Below are 16,786 nucleotides of genomic sequence, written 5' to 3' on the forward strand. Positions count from 1 at the left end.
AGTACCAAAGTTGGGCCTTGCCAGACCAGCTTTAATCTAAAACGAATTATCAAGGGGGTCCCCATAACAACCCCGATCGTGTTAGGAGCGCTCATTTATGGAACATAATACCGGTAGCCAGAAACTAAGGGGGCAAAGGTGGAACAAAACACGAGGCTAGAAAGGCCGAGCCTTCCACCTTTTACCAAGTATATAGGTGCATTAAATTAAATAGCATTAAGTATGGTGATAAGACAAGGAACCCATGTTATCACATGGAAGCATCTGCACCTGCAACTAGCAACGCTAACAACATGGATAAGCAAGCGGTAACATAGCCAATCAGTGGTTTGCTAGGTCAAACAGGTTGAAGGTTATCATGGCATTGTTGAGAGGCTGATATGTAAACATGTGGTAGGCAATGAGACATAAACGATAGAAGCGGTAAAACTAGCATGGCAATGATAGTAATGGTATCTCGGGAAATGGTCATCTTGCCTGAGATCCCGCTTGGAAGAAGAATGACTCCGTGAAGTCGGCGAACCAACGTAGTCGAACGGGTCCTCACATTCTGACACGCTTGCAGAACTCTATCGGAACGGAGCAAACCGTAAACAAACATCAACACAAATATCCACCACGGCAAAAGCAAGACACGATGCATAACCTACTATGATGCATGATCAGATCAAAATGCACGGGATGGCATGGCAACTCACCTCACGCAAACACTACACATTAAGTAAAGCTCGATATGCAACGGGTTACATATCGACGAAACTCCACGATTAATTATTTAGTTCACTCCCGATTATTTACACGGCAATATTAAATGTGGTTAACATGGCTAGGGGTGAAGCGGTGATCGTAAGTGGCATCCTAGACGGTTAACTCGCGAAACATAGATCGGAGCTACGACACAAGAGGCATGCAACACACGATATATGCCATGAATGCATCATGCATGCAAGTTCAACCACGGGCAAGAAGGGAGAGAAGCAGGTGTCGCCACGGCGAGCGAAAGGGAAACTATGTCGGCAAGACGGAAACGATGCCACGGCAACGTTCCTATCCCGATAACTCAACGGGGTATCGGAGCCAACAAATAGGGAGCGTGTGCGGGAACACTAAATAAAGAATGGGGTGATCCCGGTTATCGGGTTCCCATGTGCCGAGGGCACAACAAAAGAGGTACACATGCAACAGGCAACATACGGTGCAACATACATTCAACTCATACAACACATTCGTTCATTACACGACACGTCTCATCGGTATACCTTCGAAGCGTGCGATTCGAAGTGGATCGGTTCGGTGAAGGAGATCAACGATCGTCGTGGACGTCGTGGAAGTAGTGGTCTTCGTGGTCGTCGTGGAAGTTGTGGTACTCGGGTCTCGTCGATGGTAGTCGTTCGCTCGGCGTCATGGTTCACGGTCTTCGGCGTCGGTAGTCGATCACGTCTCCGTCGATGTTCGGGGTTCGGCGAGGACGTCGTGGTGCTCGTGAATCTTGTCGATGACCCAAGAAGGAGGAGTTGGAGCTAGCGAACTTCGGCGACGTACTAGCGACAACAACCAGCGATGCGACGCAAGCAGCAAGGCGGAATAGCAACAGCGGCACGCTACGGCAGTGGCAGCAACTATCGGACGACAGCAACGATGACACCAAGCTGGCAACATCTAGCAAAATCTACCTAGCAGCAGCAAAGCAAGCACAACAACAACTATAGCTCATGCATCTAGCAGCAAGCCGCTACATGCAACAGCGGCACAACTACCTAGCAAGCACGGCCAGAAACTAAGCAGCAGCACTAGCAACGGCGACGACTCAAGCAGCACGGACAACAACAACAAAAAGGCAATAGCAAGCAACAACATCGCCGGCAGGCAAGCGGCAGCAACAGCAACATAGTAGCAGGTCTTGCAGCAGGCAAACAACAACACGGCACAGCAAGCAGCAGCTATGCACAGCAAGTAAGCAACCTAGCAGCAACATCAGCAAGCGGTAGCAGCAATCAACAGTGATAGAAACAAGCGGCGACACCAAGCAGGCCAGCAAATGCACCGCGAGGCAAAGCGGCAAAGCAACGGCGAGCTCGGCAACGCGACGGGCGGCGGCCGCGCGGGAATGGCGGGGCACGGACGCGCCGAGGAACGGGCAACGGCGAGCACGGCGGGGCGGCGCCGGCGAGCAGTGAGGCGAGGTCGAGCTCGGCATGCGCTGACGTGGGGAGGGGCGAGATCGAGGGCGAGGCCGAGGGGAGGCTCCGGCGCGGGAGGCGGCTCGATGGGAGCGGTGAGGCGGGCGGCGCAGCAGGCAGGCGGTCTGCAGGCGGCGGCGGGGCACGCGGGGCTGGCGGCGCGCAGGGAAGCTTCTCCCTGGTGGCGAGGGGGAGGGCATCGGGCTGGAGGGGCTGAGCACGTGGGTTTCTGGGCAGGGAGGCGGTGCTATCGGGAGGAGGGAGAGGAGATCGAGAGGACGAGGGGGCGCTAGGGCAGAGGGGCCGGTCCAGCTGGGCCTTGGCCTGCTCGGCTGGGCTCCTCCCCCTATTGTTTTTTTAACTTTCAAAACAGAAAGTTTTAACTAAAGAAAAGGTTTTTAACAAAGAAAAGGAATAAAATAATAATAAATAATAAAATAAAGAAAATGCCTTTGCTCCTTCAAAAATAAACCCCAACTCTAAAATAGATTCGACATTTTTTTAAACGAATTAAAACTAAAACCTTTGAAGAAATAAATAACCCCTTTTTTATATAAAGAATAAAATAAAGGCTCTATAAAGAAGAAAAGAAAATGAGACTGTTTGAAAATAAAACAAAAGGAAAAATAAAATAAAAACCCAAGGGTGCCCCCACATTTAATAAAAGGACTTTTTAAAAGAAGAAACTTTTTTTAAAGGGGTTAAAACGGAAACTTAGCAAAATCACAAAATGAAATAAGAGGAGAGAGAGGGGGAACTTCTATCGCTCTACGACTCGGTGATCACTCGAAGCACAACACTCCAAACACCACACGCGACACACGATGCAAGATGCCATGCATGATGCGATGATGCAACTACATGATGATGCAACAAATAAAAATAAGCACACGACGGAAACGGAAATAAAGGGGAATCTTGTGGAACGTCGGTCTCGGGCTGTCACAACTCTCCTACACTACAAGAGGATCTCGCCCCGAGATCCAAGAATGAAAGGGGGAGAGGGTGAGAAGGAACAAGAGGTAAAACTTAGTCGCTTCTTTGACAAACGAGTGAAACCAATGATCCTTGAAGGTTGCAAAGAGATAATGATATGAGAAACAAGCAAGAATTCACGGAAAATTTCGGCAGCACTTCGGTAGGAAAATGGGACAAAAAATCTGATAAGAAGAGAGAATTACACAATATGCACCAAAAACAACTAAGTAGAGCAAGGGAACACCATGATCTTGATAGAACAACATAATAGACCCAAAAGAGCAACATCACAATGCCTCCGGAACAAGAGAATATGAACTAGCTCAAGCAGAAGAAGAAAAATGAAGAAAGAATGCCAACTATCACCACATAGAATTGAAGAGCCTCCGGACAGAGAATAGACGTAGTAGTTGGAAAACCAACAACGAAAATAACAAGATAGTAGTGGGCTTATGAAAATCATCTCAACATTTATGAGGTGACAACCAACCACTAAAAGAAACAAGGAAAGTTGAAAGAAAAGATATCAAAACTTCTTACACCAAGAGGAAACATTGATAACTTGGATCAATGAAAATCACCATAATAGCAACATTCCATATGAAAAGCGTTAGGTGAAAACTAAACCAAGATAGCATCAATGAAGGAATCATGGGTTGAAATATCTCATGATCATAGAATTGGTGGATTTAATTATCTCGTTCCAGAAAGGAAATCTCTTCGAGGCTCCTACACCAACAAGAATACTATAATACCACCTCAAAGGATAAAGGAAGAACAAACGGATTGGAAATGCAAGAGAAATAATGCTTGAGGTACCCAACCAAGAATCGTGAAGAACACTTAGAGAAAGAATGAAATCTTGATGAACAACCATGAAGGACCTCCGTATACAAATGAATGATGCAACGATATAAAGGTAGAAAAGAGTAAGATTATGACCTTGCCAAGATTTAGATGAAGCTTCACAAAGAGATACTTGATAGAACTTGGAACTCCGGAAAAGAAAAAAATAAGAACACTGGAGAAAAGAATTGATATCATGAGCCACTCCGGAAGAAGAATTCAGATTACTATGAACAAGAATAAGAATTATGTTATGTTTATCCTTCATCAAGTTTAATTGATGACCATCAACGGATTTAGCATACAACTTATTCTTCTAGAAATGATTGAGGAGAGAGATAAGCATCACTTGAGGCATGATTGAAGGACGCACCGATAAAAATTCACAATTAAATGGGAACACCACAAATTAATGGAGAAACATGAGAATGAAGAGCTCACGAGCCACCTGAGAGAAAACTATAACAAGGCACCGGAATACTCAAGAGACGAACGAAGAGACAACAATTGAGAAGAATTGAGGATGAAAGCTGAAAGCTGAGAACGAAGAATCTTCTAAAATGATGGCCTTCGGAGGAACGAGAAATAAAAACAACTCAGAGAAGCACCGGATAGCACGAAAGGGATTACTCATGATTGGAGAAAATAAGATAATGCCACGAAGCTGAAATGACAATCTTCACAAGAATGGAGCAAGACTGAGAGAAACAGTCCTTCGAATTTGCAAGCTGAGAATGATGAAGAGAACAACACCAAGAATTACTGAGACACTCCGGAATAAAGAAGAATGAAAGGTTGAGCCAATATGAGAATTAATTCAAATAGATCTTGACGAAGGGATATGACTGATGAAATTCATACTTACGTCATAGTTGAAATAATTAGAGAACTCCGGGAAAAAATTTAAAGAGCCAGGACAGATCCTCGGAAAGAACATGTGGGTTATGGGCCCACTCAAAGAAACCACCGTTGAAAATATTGCTTAGAAGAGAGATAATGCACCGGTATGAAGAGAACTAGATGAGGTTAGCAGCTCGAAATAATTGAAAAGATTGGAAACAAAAACTTCTAAGATAGCTTCAACGCTCCGGATCGAAAAGAGAGGAATAAATAACAAGATAGGCTCATAAGAATTCCCAACATAGGAAATAATTACAAGGATGAATGGATAAGATGTCACGGACAACTAAATTAATTCACCGGAAAAAGATAACCAGGTTGAAGGAATGATGAACTAGAACTCCTAAGAATATACACAATGAATCACCGGGTAAGAGAGAACATAACAGACAGCGGAAGCACAATGAAAAGAAAACTCTTGGATGAAAATTTAATCACTGAGAAAAAGGGCGGGAGGGTGGGGAAAAACAAAGACAACTTGGAACAGATGAGACAAACTCCGGAAAGAATTGAGAGAATGATCTTGCAAAAATTGGAGAGGATTGAATTCACTTGGAGAGAAACACATTGGTTGAATGGAATTGATACGATGACTCCGGTTGAAAGGAATTGATAAGACAATTGATAGAGAAAAAGAATTAATACTCTCATAAAAATATGAGAACACCTCTTAGAAAAGACCTGAAATCACCACTTGACATCGAAGCAACACAAATTTGTTGGAAGATCGTCCTATAAGTAACTACTTGAATTCCCACCTATGAATTCCCGAAATATCTGGTCATGCAATCTGGTACACGGGTACAAGGAGTAATATCACACAACTCCTATACTAACCCGTCACCTGTATCACATCCGTCAACACACAACCAGAATCTCGGACCTTCATCTACTACATACCCTCGTGATCACAATGATACAAAGTATGGCAGTACTCCCGAACAATCTACACCAGTACTGGGGACATCGGGGTTATCTCGCCACTACTAGTATTGAAGCAATTACGAACATCCTTTGTTCTGAGATACTAAGAAACCTGAATGATAACGATGTGCTCAAGAATCCCCTGGAGCTCAACTCCCCTGAAACTCAAAGCAGATAGGAGGCACCAAGACAGAACTCTGTCACATCGGCATCATATAGATTCCAAGAATATCCGCGGGATCCTAAAAAATTTTTGAGTGAGAAGAGAAGTAGACTAAATTATTACGTCAAGATTCCTCACCAGAGCATAGAAGAGGAGAAAAAAAAAGAATCCTACTCTCCGATATATAGCTAGACTCAAAGTAGTTTTTCACTAGACTCGACTCGACCAAGTTTGATCAATCAAGGGGGCTCCTAGGTCGGTACTGCTCTGATACCAACTTGTCACGTCCAAGATGCGACCCTATCCTCAATTTGGCACGAAGGCCTCGTCAGGGATAGAAGCGCATCTCGTCGCGTCGCAAGAATGGATATCATTAAAAGTACATGTACTGGAAAGAAGAGGTATATAATAGAATTGGCTTACACTCGCCACAAGCTACATCAGAGTCACATCAGTACATTACATAATCATCAAGAGTAAGAGCAGGGTCCGACTACGGACGAAAACAAACGAGAAAAGAAGAACGACGTCCATCCTTGCTATCCCAGGCTGCCGACCTGGAACCCATCCTAGATCGATGAAGAAGAAGAAGAAGAAGCAACTCCAAATGAACAATCAACGCGCTTGCGTCAAGTAACCTTTACTTGTACCTGCAACTGGTGTTGTAGTTATCTGTGAGCCACAGGGGACTCAGCAATCTCATTTCCAAAGGTATCAAGACTAGCAAAGATTAATGGGTGAGGTATGGTTAAGTGGTGAGGTTGCAGCACCGACTAAGCTTATATGAGGTGACTAACTTACGAGTACAAGAAATAAGAGGGGGAAGATCTACGCATAGCGGACGTGAACTACTGTTGATCAAATAAATGATCCTGAAGACCTACCTACGTCAGACATAACCCCACCGTGTCCTCGATCGGAGAAGGAACTCACGAAAGAGACAGTCACGGTTCCGCACACAGTTGGCATATTTTAATTAAGTTGACTTCAAGTTATCTAGAACCAGTGTTAAACAAAGTTTCCACGTTGCCACATAACCGCGGGCACGGCTTTCCGAAAAGATTTAACCCTGCAGTGGTGCTCCAACTAGTCCATCACAAATTACCACAAGCCGCATAGAAATCCTCCATCACGAAGCTCGCGATCTCGTCGGATTCCCTAGTGGAAAACCTCAACTCTGAGATTACCCAAAGCATCACCGGAATCCTGATGCACAAGATATCTCGTCAAAGGTAAAACTAATCCAGCAAGGCTACCCGGTGTGTCGACGAACCCAATAGGAGCCGCGTATCTCGTTCTCAGGACACACCGTCTATGCAAAGTGGACGAGAACCAAACCTCGAGTTGCCCCGTGGTGGCACCGCCGACTGCTAGGTGGGTGGACCAACACTCACGAGGAGCACTAGCCCGGGGGTTGATTAAATTTCCTCAGGTTAATTACTCCCTATGCAGTTCATTAGTTATTAGGCAAATGTAGTACCAAAGTTGGGCCTTGCCAGACCAGCTTTAATCTAAAACAAATTATCAAGGGGGTCCCCATAACAACCCCAATCGTGTTAGGAGCGCTCATTTATGGAACATAACACCGGTAGCCGGAAACTAAGGGGGCAAAGGTGGAACAAAACACCAGGCTAGAAAGGCCGAGCCTTCCACCTTTTACCAAGTGTATAGGTGCATTAAATTAAATAGCATTAAGTATGGTGATAAGACAAGGAACCCATGTTATCACATGGAAGCATCTGCACCTGCAACTAGCAACGCTAACAACATGGATAAGCAAGCGGTAACATAGCCAATCAGTGGTTTGCTAGGTCGAACAGGTTGAAGGTTATCATTGCATTGTTGAGAGGCTGATATGTAAACATGTGGTAGGCAACGAGACATAAACGATAGAAGCGGTAAAACTAGCATGGCAATGATAGTAATGGTATCTGGGGAAATGGTCATCTTGCGTGAGATCCCGCTTGGAAGATGAATGACTCCGTGAAGTCAGCGAACCAACGTAGTCGAACGGGTCCTCACATTCTGACACGCTTGCGGAACTCTATCGGAACGGAGCAAACCGTAAACAAACATCAACACAAATATCCACCACGGCAAAAGCAAGACACGATGCATAACCTACTATGATGCATGATCAGATCAAAATGCACGGGGTGGCATGGCAACTCACCTCACGCAAACACTACACATTAAGTGAAGCTCGATATGCAACGGGTTACATATCGATGAAACTCCACGATTAATTATTTAGTTCACTCCCGATTATTTACACGGCAATATTAAATGTGATTAACATGGCTAGGGGTGAAGCGGTGATCCTACATGGCATCCTAGATGGTTAACTCTTGAAACATAGATCGGAGCTACGACACAAGAGGCATGCAACACACGATATATGCCATGAACGCGTCATGCATGCAAGTTCAACCACGGGCAAGAAGGGAGAGAAGCAGGTGTCGCCACGGCGAGCGAAAGGGGAACTATGTCGGCAAGACGCAAATGATGCCATGGCAACGTTCCTATCCCGATAACTCAACGGGGTATCGGAGCCAACGAATAGGGAGCGTGTGCGGGAACGCTAAATAAAGAATGGGGTGATCCTGGTTACCGGGTTCCCATGTGTTGAGGCACAACAAAAGAGGTACACGTGCAACGGGCAACATACGGTGCAACATACATTCAACTCATACAACACATTCGTTCGTTACACGACACGTCTCATCGGTATACCTTCGAAGCGTGCGATTCGAAGCAGATCGGTTCGGTGAAGGAGATCAACGATCGTCGTGGACGTCGTGGAAGTAGTGGTCTTCATGGAAGTCGTGGTACTCGGGTCTCGTCGACGGTAGTCGTTCGCTCGTCATCGTGGTTCATGGTCTTCGGTGTCGGTAGTCGATCACGTCTCTGTCGATGTTCGGGGTTCGGCAAGGACGTCGTGGTGCTCGTGAATCTTGTCGATGACCCAAGAAGGAGGGGTTGGAGCTAGCAAACTTCGGCGACGTACTAGCAACAGCAACCAGCGATGCAACGCAAGCAGCAAGGTGGAATAGCAATAGTGGCACGCTACGGCAGTGGCAGCAACTATCGGACCACAACGACGACGGCACCAAGGAGGCAACATCTAGCAAAATCTACCTAGCAGCAGCAAAGCAAGCACAACAACAACTATAGCTCATGCATCTAGCAGCAAGCCGCTACAGGCAACAGCGGCACAACTACCTAGCAAGCATGGCCAGCAACTAAGCAGCAGTACTAGCAACGTCGACGGCTCAAGCTGCCCGGACAGCAACAGCAAAAAGGCAATAGCAAGCAACAGCATCGCCGGCAGGCAAGCGGCAGCAACAGCAACATAGTAGCAGGTCTTGCAGCAGGCAAACAACAGCACGGCACAGCAAGAAGCAGCTATGCACACCAACTAAGCAACCTAGCAACAACATCAGCAAGCGGTAGCAGTAGCCAACAGCGATAGCAACAAGCGGCGACAGCAAGCAGGCCAGCAATTGCACCGCGAGGCAAAGCGGCAAAGCAACGACGAGCAGCGAGGCGAGGTCGAGCTCGGCACGCGCTGACGTGGGGAGGGGCGAGATTGAGGGCGAGGCCGAGGGGAGGCTCCGGCGCGGGAGGCGGCTCGACGGGACCGGCGAGGCGGGCGGCGCAGCAGGCAGGCGGTCTGCAGGCGGCGGCGGGGCACGCGGGGCTGGCGATGCGCAGGGAAGCTTCTCCCTGGTGGCGAGGGGGAGGGCATCGGGCTCGAGGGGCTGAGCGCGTGGGTTTCTGGGCAGGGAGGCGGCGCTGTCGGGAGGAGGGAGAGGAGATCGAGAGGACGAGGGGGCGCTAGGGCAGAGGGGCCGGTCCAGCTGGGCCTTGGCCTGCTCGGCTGGGCTCCTCCCCCTATTGTTTTTTTAACTTTTAAAATAGAAAGTTTTAACTAAAGAAAAGATTTTTAACAAAGAAAAGGAAAAATAATAATAATAAATAATAAAATAAAGAAATCTTTGCTCCTTTAAAAATAAACCCCAACTCTAAAATAGATTGGGCATTTTCTAAAATGAATTAGAACTAAAACCTTTGAAGAAATAAATAACCCCTTTTTTATTTAAAGAATAAAATAAATGCTCTATAAAGAAGAAAAGAAAATAAGACTGTTTTAAAATAAAACAAAAGGAAAAATAAAATAAAAACCCAAGGGTTGCCCCCACATTTAATAAAAGGAATTTTTAAAAGAAGACACTTTTTTTAGGGGGTTAAAACGGAAACTTAGCAAAATCACAAAATGAAATAAGAGGAGAGAGAGGGGGAACTTCTGTCGCTCTACGACTCGGTGATCACTTGAAGCACAACACTCCAAACACCACACGCGACAGACGCTGCAAGATGCCATACATGATGCGATGATGCAACTACATGATGATGCAACAAATAAAAATAAGCACACGACGGAAATGGAAATAAAGGGGAATCTTCTAGAACATCGGCCTCGGGCTGTCACAGATTCCCTTTGTCTGTCGGTATAGAACTTGCCCGAGATTCGATCGTCGGTATACCTATACCTTGTTCAATCTCGTTACCGGTAAGTCTCTTTACTCGTTCCGTAGCACGTCATCGTGTGACTAACTCCTTAGTCACATTGAGCTCATGATGATGTTCTACCGAGTGGGCCCAGAGATATCTCTCCGTCACACGGAGTGACAAATCCCTATCTCGATTCGTACCAACCCAACAGACACTTTCAGAGATATCCGTAGTGCACCTTTATAGTCACCCAATTACATTGTGACGTTTGATACACCCAAAGCACTCCAACGGTATCCGGGAGTTGCACAATCTCACGGTCGAAGAAAAAGACACTTGACATTAGAAAAGCTTTAGCATACGAACAATACGATCTAGTGCTATGCTTAGGTTTGGGTCTTGTCCATCACATCATTCTCCAATGAAGTGATCCCGTCATCAATGACATCTAATGCCCATGATCATCTATTGACTAACGAGCTAGCTAACTAGAGGCTTGCTAGGGACACATTGTGATCTATTTATTCACACATTTATTATTGTTTCCTGTTAATACAATTATAGCATGAACACTAGACGATTATCGTGAACAAGGAAATATGATCATAACCATTTTATTATTGCCTCTAGGGCATATTTCCAACAGCGGGTGGCCGCGAGGGCTGAGACCGAATCCTGGCGGCGGCGGGGGGCGATGGCTCGAGTGGCGGAGAAGGCGAATCAACGCTCTTCTTTCTCTGGCTCAAGGAAGGAAGGGGCGTTTGTGCGGGGTGAGAAGGGGGCGAATGGCCTCCTTGACGCCCCTGCATCCCATTTAAACCCCCATGAGAGATCGTGGGGTGGGGATCCGGTGCGCATGATTCCCGCCTCCTCCGATTATTGCGGAGGCATTTACGCCCCACGGAGCCCAACCATCGTGGAGCAATCGGCATAGGATCCGCGCATGTGAGGGCCGAGGAGGCGTCGTGGCGGGACCTAGGGCGCATGCCCCATCCCGTCACTTGTACAGCTAATCATAACGTCGAGCCCAGGGCCTGGCACGTGGCGCAACAGTGCTACCTACGGCGAAGCCGAGGCGTCTGTTGGAAGCCAGTCGGCTTCCGACCGTGCGCCTCCTGCTACATGCGACCTATGAAGAGCATCAGCAAGCAACTCAAGCCGGCGAGGCCTTTTGCTTTGAGGCGGTGGACCTCCCCTGCTTCGGGGACTACTCACGGTGGACCTCCCCTCATCGATCCTACTCCTTTGCATCCAAGAGTAAAGGGAGGCATCAGCTTCCTCTAGGCGGTCAACTCCTCTTGGCCGACTAGGGAGCTCCTGCCGGCTAGGGGTGAGACGACAACCCCTCTTGGCGGGTGGGGAGCTCCTGCCGGCTAGGGGCGAGACGGCAATCCCTCCTGGCCGGCTGGAATGCGCCTGCCGGTTAGGAGCGAGGCTGCTAGCCGGCTAGGCAGGCCTAGTCAAATCCAACCCTAGGCTGGGACTAGACTCTATGAATAAATGTGAGCACACGTCACCACAAGTACAAGGTTGGGGCGCACGGCAGATACAGTATGAGCGGCCATGCCGCTGACCTAGGCCGACTCAGATCTGTCAAACCAGCACAGTATAGGCCCATCAGCACCCACTCCATTACCAAGCTTGGCATGATAATAGTGGAGACGGCCGTACTGGCGACCCATGACGAATCTCGCAAGACGATGTCGGACGTACTACACGTGTACTACGTCGGCCTTACGCGAGAGTTCCATTGCCTAGCCGGGAGGTCCCATGGCCAGGTAGGACCTCGCAGCCGGCGGGCCCCTCCAGCGACAAGACCAGACTATTGTGGGTCCCCTGTCCAACCGGCGAGGCTTCCAGGCAGGACCCTCCTTTGTACTTTTATCCATATCGTAGGTCGGTGGGTTCGTCTATAAAACCCCCCGATCCCCCTCCATGCAGGAGGTCGGTCAACTGCTCACACACACACACCCATACAGGAGAGGTAGACGCGAGCTGGCAGCTCCTTCTTCCTCCTCCGTCGAACAGCTAAAGGAGCACACTGTAATCCCTTTGGTGAATCAACCACTCCGGCAGGACTAGGGGTGTTATCTCTACGGAGAGCCGTGAACGTGGGTACATCGTGCGTCTCTTTCGCTTGTACCAATCCCGTTCCGGAGCCCGACGGTGTCCTTATGGTTCCCACCACTTGTGTTTAGCCTACCCATGGCTGATGTCATGAGTAAACACCGACAACACCACTCCCACTCATTGGGTCTCTTTTGGTCCAGAAAAATTCATAAAAAAGTTTCATCGTGTTTGGACTCCGTTTGATATTGATTTTCTGCAAACGTGAAAAACACACAAAAAACAGGAACTCGCACTAGACACTAGGTTGATAGTTTATTTCCCAAAAAATATATAAAACAACATATTATTGCATATAAATTATCCAAGATTAATAATATAGTAGCATAAAACAATAAAAAATAATAGATATGTTGGAGACGTATCAAAGACCACAACCTCCTCGCGTAGATCGCAAGGCGACGCATCGTTGGAAGATTGGGAAGTTTCCCAAGAACATGGATGGATGTCGTTAGGTGGTTATTTTGAGAAAATGCATTGAGGATCCCCAAGAGTAGGACGAACACGACAAAACCCACATCAAGAACACGTCGAAGTAAAAGCACACACTTGGATTCAAAAGGGCACACCATCTGTTGCTGCCACCGAACCCAAATGGTCCCCACCACCACAAATCTCTGAAGGCGCCTCCTTGAAGAAGGGCATGGTGCCGAGAGCGCCGTCACACCAACCATACTTAGGGTTTTCACTCGAAAGGAAGGGAAATGGGAAGAGGTAGGGTCGACATGGCCGACGTATCTATGAATAAAACCGCCGCCCTCGGGCGTCGTCGTCGTCATGGCCGAACAAAGCAACCAAGGATTTCTCTCAATATGGATCCCCGCCCCAGCTCCACCCATGGCCTGATGTTTAAAGACCTATTTCATCGAGATATAAATTTATTTTAGGAGCGAATTGAGATATATCCTTTTTTAGGGAATGGGGAAGTTATATTACTCTAAAATGTTTACAAGGATACAATAGGGGTCAGAAGGGCGTGAAAACCAAATGTGCCTATATCATGCAAGGAGGTTGAGAACTTTACACATGTGCATCCCTCATTAACTCTCTTTGTTCGTGGTCAATATCTTTGAGATGGAGCCATAGCTTGTGAGCCTATTGCGAGTGTTGAGATTCTTGATCACATTTTGGGACTCTGAGATGATCGTCACTCTAGTAGCTTGCAAATCAGACATCAATGCTCAGGCTTTGAAACTTGCCATTGCTTCAAGAACCGGGGATGTCATTGTTGGGGAACGTCGCATGGGAAACAAAAAAAATTCCTACGCGCACGAAGAACTATCATGGTGATGTCCATCTACGAGAGGGGATGAGTGATCTACGTACCCTTGTAGATCTTACAGCAGAAGCGTTAGAGAACGCGGTTGATGTAGTGGAACGTCCTCACGTCCCTCGATCCGCCCCGCGAACAATCCCGCGATCAGTCCCACGATCTAGTACCGAACGGACGGCACCTCCGCGTTCAGCACACGTACAGCTCGACGATGATCTCGGCCTTATTGATCCAGCAAGAGAGATGGAGAGGTAGAAGAGTTCTCCAGCAGCGTGACGGCGCTCCGGAGGTTGGTGATGATCTTGTCTCAGCAGGGCTCCGCCCGAGCTCCGCAGAAACGCGATCTAGAGGAAAAACTATGGAGGTATGTGGTCGGGCAGCCGTGAGAAAGTCGTCTCAAATCAGCCCTAATTGCTCCATATATATAGGAGGAGGGAGGGGGACCTTGCCTTGGGGTCCAAGGGACCCTCAAGGGGTCGGCCGAGCCAAGGGGGGGGAGGACTCCCCCCCCAAACCGAGTTGGACTTGGTTTGGTGGGAGGAGTCCCCCTCCCTTCCCTCTTCCTCCCTCTTTTTTTTCTTTTCCTTTGATTCTTTATTATTGGCGCATAGGCCCCCTTGGGGCTGTCCCACCAGCCCACTAAGGGCTGGTGTGTCTCCCCAAAGCCTATGGGCTTCCCCGGGGTGGGTTGCCCCCCCCCCCCCGGTGAACTCCCGGAACCCATTCGTCATTCCCGGTTCATTCCCGGTAACTCCGAAAACCTTCCGGTAATCAAATGAGGTCATCCTATATATCAATCTTCGTTTCCGGACCATTCCGGAAACCCTCGTGACGTCCGTGATCTCATCCGGGACTCCGAACAACATTCGTTAACCAACCATATAACTCAAATACGCATAAAACAACGTCGAACCTTAAGTGTGCAGACCCTGCGGGTTCGAGAACTATGTAGACATGACCCGAGAGACTCCTCGGTCAATATCCAATAGCGGGACCTGGATGCCCATATTGGATCCTACATATTCTACGAAGATCTTATCGTTTGAACCTCAGTGCCAAGGATTCGTATAATCCTGTATGTCATTCCCTTTGTCCTACGGTATGTTACTTGCCTGAGATTCGATCGTCAGTATCCGCATACCTATTTCAATCTCGTTTACCGGCAAGTCTCTTTACTCGTTCCGTAATACAAGATCCCGCAACTTACACTAAGTTACTTGCTTGCAAGGCTTGTGTGTGATGTTGTATTACCGAGTGGGCCCCGAGATACCTCTCCTTCATACGGAGTGACAAATCCCAGTCTTGATCCATACTAACTCAACTAACACCTTCGGAGATACCTGTAGAGCATCTTTATAGTCACCCAGTTACGTTGCGACGTTTGATACACACAAAGCATTCCTCCGGTGTCAGTGAGTTATATGATCTCATGGTCATAGGAATAAATACTTGACACGCAGAAAACAGTAGCAACAAAATGACACGATCAACATGCTACGTCTATTAGTTTGGGTCTAGTCCATCACGTGATTCTCCCAATGACGTGATCCAGTTATCAAGCAACAACACCTTGTTCATAATCATAAGACACTGACTATCATCGATCAACCGGCTAGCCAAATAGAGGCATGCTAGGGACGGTGTTTCGTCTATGTATCCACACATGTAAATGAGTCTTCATTCAATACAATTATAGCATGGATAATAAACTATTATCTTGATACAGGAATTATAATAATAACTATACATTTATTATTGCCTCTAGGGCATAATTCCAACAGTCTCCCACTTGCACTAGAGTCAATAATCTAGCCCTCACATCACCATGTGAATTACATTGTAATAAATCTAACACCCATACAGTTCTGGTGTCGATCATGTTTTGGCCGTGGAAGAGGTTTAGTCAGCGGGTCTGCTACATTCAGATCCGTGTGCACTTTGCATATATTTACGTCCTCCTCCTCGACGTAGTCGCGGATGAGGTTGAAGCGTCGTTTGATGTGTCTGGTCTTCTTGTGAAACCTTGGCTCCTTTGCTAAGGCAATGGCACCAGTGTTGTCACAGAACAAGGTTATTGGATCCAGTGCACTTGGCACCACTCCAAGATCCGTCATGAACTGCTTCATCCAGACACCCTCCTTAGCTGCCTCCGGCGCAGCCATGTACTCCGCTTCACATGTAGAATCTGCTACGACGCTTTGCTTGGAACTGCACCAGCTTACTGCACCCCCATTAAGAATAAATACGTATCCGGTTTGCGACTTAGAGTCGTCCGGATCTGTGTCAAAGCTTGCATCAACGTAACCTTTTACGGCGAGCTCTTCGTCACCTCCATACACGAGAAACATCTCCTTAGTCCTTTTCAGGTACTTCAGGATATTCTTGACCGCTGTCCAGTGATCCACTCCTGGATTACTCTAGAACCTACCTGCCATACTTATGGCCAGGCTAACATCTGGTCTAGTGCACAGCATCGCATACATGATAGAACCTATGGCTGAAGCATAGGCGACGGAGCGCATATGCTCTCTATCTTCATCAGTTGCTGGGCACTGAGTCTTACTCGATCTCGTACCTTGTAACACTGGCAAGAACCCTTTCTTGGACTGTCCCATTTTGAACCTCTTCAAAACTTTATCAAGGTATGTGCTTTGTGAAAGTCCTATCAGGCGTTTTGATCTATCCCTATAGATCTTAATGCCTAGAATGTAAGCAGCTTCTCCTAGGTCCTTCATAGAGAAACTTTTATTCAAGCAACCTTTTATGCTCTCCAAAAGCTCTACGTTGTTTCCAATCAGTAATATGTCATCCACATATAATATTAGAAACGCCACAGAGCTCCCACTCACTTTCTTGTAAATACAAGATTCTCCAACCACT

This window comes from Hordeum vulgare, chromosome 2H (genome assembly GCF_904849725.1).
Source record: "Hordeum vulgare subsp. vulgare chromosome 2H, MorexV3_pseudomolecules_assembly, whole genome shotgun sequence".
Taxonomy (NCBI): domain Eukaryota; kingdom Viridiplantae; phylum Streptophyta; class Magnoliopsida; order Poales; family Poaceae; genus Hordeum; species Hordeum vulgare.